This window comes from Physcomitrium patens, chromosome 18, assembly GCF_059467195.1.
Source record: "Physcomitrium patens ecotype Gransden chromosome 18, ASM5946719v1, whole genome shotgun sequence".
Classification (NCBI taxonomy): domain Eukaryota; kingdom Viridiplantae; phylum Streptophyta; class Bryopsida; order Funariales; family Funariaceae; genus Physcomitrium; species Physcomitrium patens.
Genome location: NC_143427.1, coordinates 15272243 through 15286746, shown reverse-complemented (window position 1 = coordinate 15286746; position 14504 = coordinate 15272243). Strand labels below are relative to the sequence as shown.

Sequence of the window (14504 nt, the reverse complement as noted above, 5' to 3'; positions counted from 1 at the left end):
AAATAGAAAAAATATTAAAAAAATAATAATAATAATCTAATCTTCCAACTTTCATCTTTTATCTTAAAAAAAAAAAAAAAAAAAAAAATCTTAATATCATGTCAGTATTGAACTTAAATATTTAAGTCTGTTTATTATTGAATTTCGAATTCTAGATGAAGTTTTGTCATAAAAAATTCATCCATAGATAACTTCTTATATGGAACTCCGATTTATATGGTTAATACCACCTTAGGAAGCCCCAGACTAGCACTCTAGTATGGTATTCATTGTATTTATTTTATTTTATTTTAATTCATAATTTTCAGAGTTTAAGTTTAATGGAATAAGTCTTAGAAGGCACTTAACTAAATTAACTAAAAATGTTAAAAATTAAACCAAAAAAATGTGTAATTAACTTGTTGTGATATTGGATTAATCTTGATTATTAGATCATTTTGGTTTTCCTATCTTATAGATGATTTGCATGTCCACATTAATTAACATTGAGCTCTAATATAAGTTATAATCTAATTAAATCAAATTTAAGTAAAGGGAGAAAAATCCATTCACAGTTCTCCATAATATAAGTACAATTCTTCCTGACAATGAGGAGTCTTTTCTTGCTCAGTAAGAGGTTTGAAACATACCACATCAATTTGCATATCCTCTACTTCCGAATGTATGTGTTGAAGAGATGTTGGTGTTGTCATTGAATTATAGTAATGTTGAGGTCCACTTGTATGGTTTCCAAATTAGAATTCAAAAAGATAATTATCGCACTTCACAGCAAAGTCAATTGCTTGATTCAATGTTTGAGGTTCAGGTAAGTTGAACATTAATTTTTTTACCTTATATTGTAATCCGTAGAAAAATTGGCTAACAAATGTAGCATCATATCACTTAATGTTAATTACAAGTTGTCTAAATTGTGAAGCATACAATGTTATTGACCGATTGCCTTGTTGCAAAATACGGATCTTGTTGGTTGTAATACGAATTGCATCATGTTTTCCATATATGGATCAAAACTCTGCCAAAAAAGCCTTCAAATTATCCAATATTGGATCTTGTCGTTCAAGAAAAGATGAGAACCATGATAATGCTAAACCTAAAAGAAGCCTATTAATGAATCTAACTTACAATCTTAGAGTTGTATAGCTTTGGGATTGAAGTTCAATCACAAGTTGTACTTGATTGATAAATCCTCTAAACTTTGATCTAGTGCCATCAAACTTCTTAAGTAGGGTAATTCTTAGTTTTTTAACATTAGACGGGTATTCCACTATAGGAGAAGGAACATGGTTTGGTGTAGATGTTGAAGCAGCTGCAATCATTTCTATATCTTCACTTCCTGCCAATCTTGTTATTCCTTGTTGTGATAAATTGAGTTGATGCATTGCAAGTATTAACTCCTATAATTGCTCTTGCATTTGTGCCATTGCACTCTTTATTTCAGCAAGTTCTGTCATGATAATACTTAAAAAAGAAAAGATGTCTAATATCACTTAAGACAAATAGAAGAGAGGACTTGAGAACAAAGAAAATACTAAGAACAATATCAATTTAGAAGAGGGTAATCCGCAACTTCTAATACACTTATGTCTTATCAAGAAAAAAGAGTAATCCACTTTTAATCAAGATTAGACAAAGCTCTGATATTGTAAGTACACTCTTATCAATTTGTCAACGACAAGAACTTAATAAAAATAAATAAACAAGTGACACTTTTTTCAAAGAAAGATGACAAAATAGAAATAATTAAATATGTATATTAAAAAAAAACTGGAATGGCTATTGCCAAAAGACAAGAAAACTAAAGACCTTTAAAACTAAACTAGAAGCAAGAAAAGAGTTGACAAGAGTGAAGAAGGCTTCACTCTTGTCTTTATATATACTATCTAACTAGGGGTTATATGGCAATGTTCTATAGGACCTCCAATATGTGTTGACTTTGTAGGACACATGCCTTGATTTATAAGGCAAGTTTTTCTACATGTAGGTCATATAGTTAGCTTCGTCTTCAAGCTAATTATATGTGTGGCACATGGCTAACTTATTGATCACATTTCTAATCCAAAAAGTTAATTAAAGACACCTATAAAGTCAAAGCAACATCTATGAAGCTTCTAGGAAGCTATTATAGAAGATATTATAGAATTAACTTACTTTTATCTACTTTAACTTACTTCTACCTATTTATACATGTTATTATTGGCTTACATGCATATGTCCATGACATATTGTAAGAAGTCAATATAGGGCATTGATAGAAGAAAATACAAAAGAGATGATGGAGATGAAAATTCATCTAAGAGAGTTATAACATCAAGTAAAAGTCGAAAAAAAACCATCTTAGCATATAAATAAACAATAAAGAATACATCTAAAGAGAAAGATAAGGTCTCATATTATAAGTTGCAATTGGATATTGAAGCAACATTGGATTTGAAGAAGATTTTAGAAGAGTGTATTTTAAATGGCAAAGTGGAATTTACATTGAGAGAAGTTCTTGGGATAGCAAAGCAAGAATTCTAAGAGATCATTATGGATATTATGAAGAAAAAAGAGTAAATTTTGGATGAGAATATGGCTTCAAATTCATATGGGATAAGAGTGGTGACAAATGAAGAGGACAATGATTATACATATAGAGATGTTTCATGTATAAGGATTATGAAAGAAGAAGAAGAAATCCAAACTTCTAATCATTATTCTTATAGTCATTGGATAAGAGCAACAACAAAGACATTGGTGAAGTTAGAAAATTTAGAAGAACCTATTGTTGCATTAATTGACTTTAGTTTAGAAATCAATTTGATGTCAAAAGAGTTGTATGAAAGGAAAAAATTGCATTTTGACACCAAGCATGGGTAGTTGATTTTAGTGGCAAACAATTCACGAGGAGAATTATATGAGGCATGTTTAAATGTAAAAATTATAATAAGAGATGTTAGAAATGAGAAAAACTTCTTTATGCAAGATATGTCTATTTATTTTATTATTTTAGAAAAATCTTATATTATAGCTATTCACATAAAAATAAAGGTTATAGACAATGGATTGACATATTTTTCAGATTAGGAGTTAAGATGGAATAAGAACGGTACAATTTTTGACACTATGCACTAATCATGAGAAGAATTTTGGGAGTTTAAAAGAACAACCTTTGCCAAATATTACTAGAAAATTTAGAGGTGAGCATGTGAGGGATTTTTACTACATGCCATTATAAAACAAAGTTGCAATGGTAAAAGGGATGATGGCTTCTCACTTATTAGAAGAAATGAGGCCATTGTCACATTATCACTAGATAGATATTTTTCATTTCAAAATATAAAAAAATTTGAAAGAGTAAAGAAGAAAAATGTTAAAAATATAGAATATGAGTTAAAGAAATATAGAGTGTTAGATAAAGATAAATACATATTGAGAATGTTTGAAGAAAGTGGCTTTGCTGATACTATAGGTAAATTGCAAGTATTATTGGATTTAGATTTTGATGGTGATGATAAGGTAGTAAATGTGCAATCTAAAGAATTTTATAATGAGATAAAAGAATATGTTGATAGATATGATGTGAAAGAGGAAACTAAGTACAAGATTGTTGCCAAGAAGGTTAAACCAATGGCATTATCACTTCCATTGGATTGTGAGAAAAAAATTGAAAGGACTTCTATACAATCTAATTTGAGCGATGTGAGTTCTCAATTATATTCTAAAAATTAATTTTTTGTTATTTTCTTATTTTATTATAAGCGAGCATGTTAGATTAGGATTTATATAAGTAGAATTTAATTTTATAGAATTTTTGGGATTACAACCTTGGATGGCATAAATTATAGCCTAATTCTTTAAATTAGATTAATTATGACCAAAGTGATAAAATTTAGAAAATTAGAATAGCAACTAAGTTAGTTTTAATAATTTAAAGGTTGTTAGATACTACTATGAGGGTTGATTAAAAGCCTATGAGTACACCTATAATTATTTCACATGATTTAGAATGAGTTAGAATTATAATTTTTTAAAAGATTTAATGAGATTTAACAATGATAGTTTTGAGCTTTCCTCCAAATTCGACAAATTTAAGTGGCATGGTAGTTCTTCTAATTAATGGGAGCCTTTTTAATGCAATGGTGGTACCGGATTCACCTTGTGGAGTGAAGAAAATAAGATCAACACCCTCTTCTTCAAAATTCAAGTGAAGCAATAATATTCTCGTTTTGAATAATTTTACAAAAATTGCCAAGATCCTTGTAAATAAAAACTTCCATGAAAATTGCTATTGAGCATGGATTGAGGCATGTGAGTAGTCAATCTTAGCATAAAAAGGTGTTTTAAACATAATGGTGAATTTAGATTTACTAAAAAAATTCTTTTTTGACCACTTACAAGAGCCATCAGCCTTGGTAACAAAATTGGTTCTTAGATGAATGAGGGCTGTAGATCTATATTAGGGATCTTAGAAATCAAGGATAGAGATGTAGCAGCCCTTCCACAATCCACCATTCAATTGTAGAAGAGTAGCTTGGTCCCCCAAGCCACTCTCTCTCCTCTTTTGGATGAAGGGCAAAGCCATGCCAAATTTTGGCTCTAAACCTTAATCTTAAATTTTTTTTGGGAGGTTTTAATCTCATTGTAAACTTATGGTTGTGTATACATGGATTTGAAGTAGTAAATGATGGTCATTAGGATTTAAGACATAGGTCATTCATGGTAGATAGTTCCCTCAACCTCTCAAATACTCCAAGGATTTAAGAGCCTCAAATTTTCTTTAATCAGTCATTCAATTTTTTTAGTTTTGATATGAATTATTTTTTTAATTTTACCTTTTTTTGTTAGCTTTCTAATAAATTAAGGATTGCTTAATTTGGAATAAAGGCAGAATTTCAGTAGAATTTTGAGTGCACAGGGGTCGGCTGCCTTGGCAGTTTAGATCAACCATTTTTGAAATGGTATTTCTCAATGCGTCCTGATTTAATTATTTTGAAATTTTGGAAATATGTGCATCTTTAAGCTGAGATTTTAATGGCATAAATTTCACTAAATTAAAAGAAAATTTGAATTTTTGGTTAATTTTTAAGTGGAAGGAGGTTGCCTACCGAAGCAGACTTGGTCAGTCAACTTTGAAGGAGCATTTCTTGTGGCTTAGGTACTAGATTGAATTTAAATTTATTGGAGCAATAGCGCCTTTAAGTTAAATTTGAAATAAATAAAAAAATCATTCAATTTGGAGTTAATCACGAGTTATGGAAAATTTTGGAATAGAAAGGAGTTTGCTGCCCTCAATCCTTGGGCATTGTCAAGGTACCTTTGCTTTTATCTCTCTTTAGCTCCACTTTTATTTTTATCTTCACAATGATTTTTTACTTCCATTTTTCAACTTTTAGATTTTAATTTTTAACTTTTAACCTTTAATCTTCTCTCTTTTATCTTTAACTTTTATTTTAACTTTACTTTTAATTTTAACTTTTAATTTTAACTTTTACTCTTACTTTTAATTTAAAACTTTTATTATTAACTTTTAACTTTCAACTTTTAATTTTAACTTAATCTTTAATATTTTTTTTTTACTTTTATTATGAATTAATAGTAATAATTTGATCAATTACTTTTACTATCAATTATTTAAGAGATAATAATTTATAAGTTTCAACTAATTAATTATTTATTTATTTTGATTAATTATAATTTTGTAATCACATAAAAACTAGTAATTAAAAATTATATAAATGAACTTGAAGAATCCATTGAGATTTAAGTGGAGATCATGCAAATAGCCTTGAAGATCATAGTAATCTCATTATTTTTATTTATTTTTATTTTATTTTATTTTATTTTATTTTATTTTGGTAACCATTGCTTGGAAGGCTTAAAGTTAATTTAATTATTAACATAAAAATTTAAATCAATTTAACAATCATACAATTGAGAGCTCTCCTATTCCACCTCTTGAATTTGTTGTGTGGCATCAGTTTCATTGAGTGGTGAAATTTGGGCTTACAAGAGATCCAAAGAAAATAAGACATGATTTTAAAGATAATTTGACATTAGATGGATTGAAGGTTGGATGTGAGGACTTTTTGAGAAAAGACAATGAAAGATATTTCAAAAAGATGTTTTTTCAACATGGTAAGGCATTTGCATTTGAATCAAATGAAATATGATGTGTAGATCTAAGTGTGGTGGCACCTATGATTATTTTCACAATTCTACAAGAACCATGGAATTTAAGGCCAATTCCAGTTTCAATGGTCTATTTGCCTAAGCTTGTTCACTTATTCAATGACAAGATTAAGATGGGGATTTTAAAACCATCTATTGCACTATATTCTAATTGATGGTTCACAATACTTAAGAAAAATGGAACATTGAGGTCAATTCAAGACATGCAACTAATAAATAAGGTGCCTATTAGGAACATAGATTCTAGTCCAATAGTAGATGAATTTCCAAAGGCATTTATGAAAAAAACAATTTATTCTATGTGCAATCTTTATTCGAGGTATGATCAATTTCAATTGGCAATGCAAACCAAAGATTTGACATCTATAAAGATTTCATTGGGATTGATTAGAATGTATACATTACTATAAGGGGCTACAAATTTAGTAGAACATATGATGAATGGAATACATAAGGTATTAAGAGATTTTATTTCAAGACAAATAATGTCTTTTTTAGATTATGTGCCAATTAAGGGATGTGAAGAAGAAGAAAAGGTTAGAATATTGGATTCAAAGGGATATAGAAAGTTTGTAGCAGATCATATTGATGATTGTGAAAAGATTTTGATAAGGTTAGAAGAGATTCATTTAACCTTATTAAGAGCAAAATCAATATTTGGAATAAAGAAAGTTTTGGTGGTAGGACATATGTGTGGATCACATGGACGCAAGCCATCAATAGAGAAAGTAGATGCAATTCAAAAGATGAAAGAATGTTCAAATATATCAAAGATTTGAAAGTTATTGGCATCTTGCATTTTTTACCACATTTAGATTCCACATTTTGTATAGATAATAAAAATATTATATTATATATTAAAAAAAGAGTTTAAATTTCAATAGAAAATTGAACAATGAAAAGTAATAAAAAAGTTAAAAAACTTCTTTCTTTACCACCAACTTTGAAAAAGATTAATTATGATTTAGGGAGGCTGGTGATATTGATGATTGATACTAGTCCAATAAGTATTAGGTGGATAATTAGACAAGATGATGAAGAAGGAAATAGATATGTGGTTAGATTTGGAACAAAGATTTTAAATCCTCGTCAAAGGGCTTTTGCACAAATCAAGAGAGAGTTATGGGGCATAGTAACTACAATGAAAAATAAAAAAGAATACTTGATTGATGTAACTATGATTGTTGAAACAGATCATCTACCACTATTAAGTACATAAAAAAATTAAAAGATATTATTGTTACCTTTTTACGAAATAGGCTTCTACTTACTTTATAGTACCATAAATAAGGCAAAACAAAGTAGATTAAAAAATACAATGTTATGGGCATATATAGGAAGGAGTTAAAAGTAGATTTGAGCAAAATTTATCTCAAAAAGCCAAGAATTGATGCTCAGAGAGGACCGGTTGTCAACCTAAGTCAAAATTAGACCCCAAGGCACAAAACTATGCACCTATAATTACTTTGGGATTCTTTGATAGATCAAAGAGTGGATTTTAATAGCAAACTTGATAATATTTTTTAAGCATTATTTTTTATAGTTTGGATTTGAAATGACTTTCAAGAGTTTGACAAAGTCAAGGTTGTTTAGGATAATATGGATTTTTATAAAATAAAATAAGATTGATATTTAGGATAATTTTAGAAGTTTTGTAGTAGATCTATAAGTGTAATTTTATAGATTTGTAGATATAATTGTGTTTAATGTGCATTAAAAATATAAAGTCAATCGAATAAATATATTGAAGTGTATAAGAGTTTTTGTGGATTGAGGTCTCAAAAATTGGAGATGAGGATCAATGAGTATTTTTAAGATCTTTAGTGATCTATTGATTGGACTGAAGTGAATTTTTTTATATAGAGACTAGACTTGATTTAAAATTATTTGTTGCTTAGTGAATTCCGAAAAAAATTCAATAGTTCAAATGGGAGATATTAGTGCTAGAAGTTCAATATTTAGATTGGAATAGAAGGCTAGTCAATATCCGAATAGATTTTGGAGTTTTTCTTTGATTTGATAAGTAAAATTATCTTCAAATTTATTATACTTATTTTTAACTAAGAAATTGAGAGGTTTGTAAACTTTTAAGTAAGATCAATAATTTAATCAATAGATATTGGGATTTTAATCTACCTTAGAGTTGATTTGAGTTGGTTAGATTTTGATTAAGAATTGATTTATGGTTTAGGATTTGTCTAAGGTTTGATTTAGGATTTAGGATTTTTCTAGGATTTGATTTAGGATTTAGGATTTGTCTAAGATTTGATTTAGGATTTAGGATTTTTTTAGGATTTGATTTAAAATTAAGGATTTGTGTACAATATAATTAAGAATTAACTTAGGATTTGATCTAGGATTTAATTGAGTTCTATTAGGATTTTAATCAAGATTGAAGTAAGATTTTGTTAAGATTTAAAAAAAAAAAAAAAAAAAAAACTTTTTTTTTTATCATTTCTTTTTATTTCTTTTGTAATTTTTTTAAAAAAAAATTGGATTTGAGAAAAGGTTGATTAGCATTATGAAGGTTTAATTGGAATTTATTTAGGATTCTATTAGAATTTTTAGGATCTTATTGTTGCAATATCCCTTCTATTTTCGACAACTACGTGCCTGGTTCATTCTCAAGTAAGTCTTTACGTAATACAACAATGTTGTCATGATGTAACATGGCTAATAGGTGAAAGAGTGTAGAAATTAATATATTATAAAAGATCTTAGTTCATAATATTATAACAAATTATCTTAGAAATATAGATAATAGTCAAAGGGATAGTAAAAACAAAAAGTACTAATATTGTTTTTTACAAAATAGGATTCTATTTATTTTTGTAGTACCATAAAAAAAAATTAAAATTAAAATTAAAATTAAAATTAAAAAATTAAACAATATAGGCATGTGTAGGAAGGAATTAAGAATAGATTTTAGTAAAAATTACTTCAAGAAGCCAAGAATTGATACTTAGAGAAGACCAATTGTTAACCTGGGTTGAAATCAGACCCTAAGGTACAAAATCGCATACTTATGGTGATTCTAGGATTTTTTAGAGATTGAAAATTAAGATTTGAGAGAAAACTTTATAAGATTTTTATGATCATTAGTTTTGTGTGATTTGGATTAGTAATAACTTTATAAGAGCTTTATAAAGTGAAGATTTTTTTAGATGACTCAGGTTTTTGTAAAATAAAAGAATGTTAACATTTGGAAAATTTCAAGAATTTTGTAATAGATCTATAGGTGAAAGTTTGTGGATAAATGGTTATAGTTGTGCTTAATATGTATTGAGAATTTTAGTTTGATATAATGGTTGAATCAAGGGTTATTGAGGTTTAAGTAGGTCGGGATTTCAGAAAGTAGAATTTTAGATCCAATGAGGGTTTTTAAGATTTCTTATAATCTATCAATTGGATTAGAGTGAAAGCTATGTGTACAAATAGTAGATTTATTTTTTTATATATATAAAAAAATTAAGATCAATTTAATGGCACAAAAATAAGATATTAGCATTAAAAGATCAGCATCAAAGTTGAAGTCTAGAAACAAGATTAAAGACTAGAAAGGCGTTGATAAGAGTGAAGAAGGCTTCACTCTTGCCTCTATATATATTCTTAATTATGAATTATGTGGCAATATCCTATAAGACCTCCAAAACATATTGACTTTGCAAGACATGTATCTTAACTTGTAAGGCAAATTTTCTACATATAAGTCATATAATTTGCTTGTTCCATAAACTATCAACAAGTGATTAATTTGTTGATCAAGTTTCTAACCTACCAATCAACTACAAACACATGTAAAGTCAAAATAGCATCTATGCAGCTTCTAAAAAGCTTCTCCCGAAGGTATTATGAAATTAACTTATTTTTATTTATTTTTACATACTTCTACCTAATCATATAGATATTATTGAAATATATATATATATCCATGACAAGTATCTAAGAATTTTTTATATTTTTATTATTAAATATTAACACTAATAAATCACATTATAATCTTTGAACATAAACATAAAGAATAGATATAATGTTAATATTTTATAACCTGAGAGTAAAATAATTTGTAGGGAAGAGTGTTATTAATCTGCTTCCAATCCTATACTATGTGTAAGTTTATGAGTGTACCAGTTATTGATTTGATGAAGTAGACAAATAGTTAGTATTTATTTTTACTTTTATTTTCATATTGTAACATTATTAAAATCTCTTTGAAGTTGATTTTTAAATGATAGAATAAATATGAATGATGTCTTAGGTTTATCTTTTCATTAGAGAAATCAACCCATTGTGTAGCAAAGTCAATACTTTCCAATAGTTACAATGTTAAAATTCTCATTTCTTAAAAAAAATCTTAGAATATTCTTTAAATTATTTAATTTGCACAACCAAAGTATTAGCACTTGGTCTGAATTCTAAATCATCAAAAGATAATGAAATAAAAAAATTTGAGTTTTGAAAATTATACCTCTTCTAAAGTTAGATGATCCAAACTGCCTACTAAATAGACTACTTGTTACTTGAATTATTTCCAAAAAATTTTTACCTCAATTACAAATCTTTTAATTTATGAAATTTTTATTTTATTAAAAAATCATATATATATATATATATATATATATATTTGTAATTATAGTTAGATAATAATTAATAATTTTAAAATCATACTTATTTTATATGCAATAAATTTTATATTTTTAATATTTTTATTAAAAAACTTTATATTTAAATTATCTTACAATAATATTCTAACTACACAAAGTCATATACATTAAGTCTTTGATAAGTACATAATTCTATATAATTCATCTTTTATTATTTATACTAAATAGATATAAAATGAAATATTATCTATTTAATAATAAAGAATAATTACAATCAAAGACAAATAATTCTATAAATCATCATTTTTGCATTTTTGGTTGTTTTTTAACTTCCACAAGATGAAGTAGAATATATTTTAGAAATATTTGAAGAATAGTAAAAGAATTTAAAATACAATTTAAAAAGAGCTAGTTGATACAAAATTTGCATAATTTTTCTGCTTGAAAAGAGGCTTTTTAAGTAACTATAGAAATTTATATATTAAGATCATTCAAGGAGATAAGTAGTGGCTCTCATTCAACCCATGCACTTCTCTTGGTTTTCATTAAAAAACTTAAGATTGTTTGGAGTTCATAGGCTCTTAAAAAAACCATGGTTCTAGATCAACAATGTGTTGCAAGTAGGAATCTACTTGTTGCTACGTGTGATGTTCATTTTTTTCTACTTGAAAAGAGGCTTCTCTATTGAAGGTGAAGTTTGGTCCTCAAAAAAGAAGAAGGCAAAATTACAACCTCCTTCTTGAGCAGAAGGTGCAAGTTGTGAAGGAATTGTGAAGGAAGAGAGGCAATGGACATTGGAATTTGCGAGATACACTTTTAATCCCAATCTCTGATTGTGAAGCACAACCTAGTACACATGCTAGTGGTGTAGCAAAACGGATGCATATTTATTTTACTTCTCACTTTGTACCTTATATCTTTACAATTGGATGATTGCAGGGACTTAAGCATAGCTATGAAAGACAATGCGCAGAGAAATGAGTTGTTGAGAAGAATTAGATTCACCTAGGAATCAAAATATATCCTTTGCTAAAGAAATAAAAGCATTGTTGCATGGTGTATGTGAGACATTACTTTCTTTGTTGTTGTTGATGAATGCATTAGAGAATGATGTGAAGAAAGTTTCAAAATTGAATTTTGGCATCTTTTTTTGACTCATGGATGGATAGTACTTTTGAAAAAGTTAAAAGACATGGCATGGTTTTTACTAAAAAACTTTACTCATAGCTAACATCAGAACCATTTATTCAAATTTTTTACCATTCATCTCAAAATTTATCTAAGTCTAGATTAGAAATTATGTTTCAATTATATGTTTATGAAACTTTCATATATGAAGTAAGTTTAGTATATTGTAGATATTCATTGATCAATTTGATAAAAATTAGATAGGTTGATCAAAGTTGAGGAGGCTTTGGAGTATGTCATAAGTAAAATGCTGTAGTCTTTGAGCTCATGATGCACAACTACTTGAAAAGATATTATTGACTTAATAGCCTATTGTCATGATTCATTCCTACATATATGCATGGATGTTCTACTTTGGTTATCTTTTAGATGCCAATATCATTAAAAATTTTAAAATGAGACATCTCTAATGTTATTGTATTTTGAAAGTACACATTTTAAAATGTACATGGATGTGATGGAGTACACTACAACTTTAAATAAGATGATTTGTGGTATAGCATTTTTGCCTACATGAAACCTAAATCATTTTTGTCGGCAGATAGTATCTTAATTATTTTTTATAGTAATCTAGATGTAAGCAACTTTGTAAGTTAATTTGTGAAGATCATGAAAAAAATCAAGGAGGTAATGTTGGTAGAGTAAAATAATGTCTAGAAAGAAGACATGTTGTTGGAAATTAGAAGTAGTAATGATAAAATTAACAGGGAGTAGAAAATGAGAGTGTGGATTCAAAAATTAAGGCATCTTGCATGTGAATTCATCAATGGTAACAACTATAGAAGATCTGAGAAATTGACAAAGAAACTATGAAATTATGAGTGATTAGTTTGCGATTTTTTTGCTGATGTAAGAATAATCTATTCTTAGATAGATAGATAATTTTAATCTAGATTGTATATTAGAGATAACTATTTTATTTTTATTTTTTTTTAGAAGAGAAAAAGATAATAAGAAACTTGGTTAGACTGCATCATTAACAACTTATTTCAAAGATCAATCACTTGCTAATATTTTCTAATTAATCTTATATAACTTAATAAGAACTAAACCTAAATTAAGAGCTACAAAGAACTAGAAACTACTTTGATTAATTATATAATTACTCAATCAAAATTTGATTATATTAAAAACAAAGAATCATGGAGGCTAAAATTTATTGGATATGTGCATTTGAATGGGATCAAAAAAAAAATTTAAGAGGAAATAATCCTAGGAAGTATCTGCTTATATCGCATATGATTTCTATAAGTCATGTTTAATATAAAATTAAGTGTTTGTAGTTTGTAATCCATAGTTAAATTCCTATCACATGTTTAGTATATTCTCCTTCTATAGAAAATCTCAATACCATTCACCAACTATATTGGTTTAAATATTTAAATTTATTATATAATTATTAATTCAGTATGATGGATGAATTGGAATTTTTCTTGAATAAATATAGTTGTTTTATTATATAAATACCAAAAAGTATAGAATATATGAAAAAACTAATCTATTGTATTAAAACTAGCATAAAAACGTAGCCAATGGCATAGATTTAACAAAATTAATTACTTTTTTTATATATTATATGTGATAATAGCATGGATTTACCTATCCTATTTCATATCTGAAAGCTTTATTGTATATTTTATTTCTTTTTATTTATATTTTATTATATTTGTATTTAAAAAATATTCTTTGGCTTACAAATATATCTTTTAAAAATAGCTTCATTTGAATTACGCTTTTTGTCACAATGACATAGATTCATTGTTATTGTCTTCAAATAGTTGATTATTCCTTTAGAAACATTTAGGATAGTGATTGCCCATTTGGAGGAACTACAATAGTTTTCGGTAGAGATTTTTACTAAATATTGTCAATAATTAGAAAAGAAACTCGAGAAGAAATTAATGAAAAGATTATGGTCATATTTCCTAGAAAAGAATAAGAAGATCTAAGCACCAATGAAGTTGTCAAAGATAGTGTTGAAAACAATAATGTTTATCTAATGAAATTCATCAAGTCGCTTAATCTATCTGAAATGGCTAGTTTAAGGCTTTATCTTAAGATTAAGACTCCGGTAATGCTACTAAGAAATATTGTTCTTTGCCAAAGACTTTACAATAGAACTCAATTAGTAATTATATGACTAATGGATTGAGTTTTTGAAGCAAGAATTCTTGGAGGAAATGTTTTTAGAAACTTAGTGTTCATTCCAAGAATTACATTAACTTCTACAATAAAAGGACTTCCATTCATTCTAAAAAAAAAGTAATTTCCAATCCATCTTATATTTGCAATAACAATAAATAAATTCCAAGGACAATTGGTGAAGCTCATTGATTTGAATCTATGACAACCTATTTTTTTCCATGGTAACTTTATATAGCACTCTCTTGATGCACTTCCTCCCATTCTATTAAAATTCTTTTTTCTAGAAACAACAATTTAAATTCCATACTAAATATATATTTTTTAAAAGTTTTAATTAGATAAATATAAGTAATTTATTTTTTATGTTTTATATTTTAATTTGTTTATTTATTAACTTTA

At 26.9% G+C, this 14504-nt stretch overlaps 1 protein-coding gene across 1 annotated transcript in view; it reads right to left on the bottom strand.

The window, feature by feature from the left end:
- LOC141046512 (uncharacterized) overlaps positions 1–14504 on the bottom strand; it is a 77355-nt gene that overhangs the window by 61639 nt on the left and 1212 nt on the right. The gene's annotated exons all lie outside the window — the stretch shown is intronic.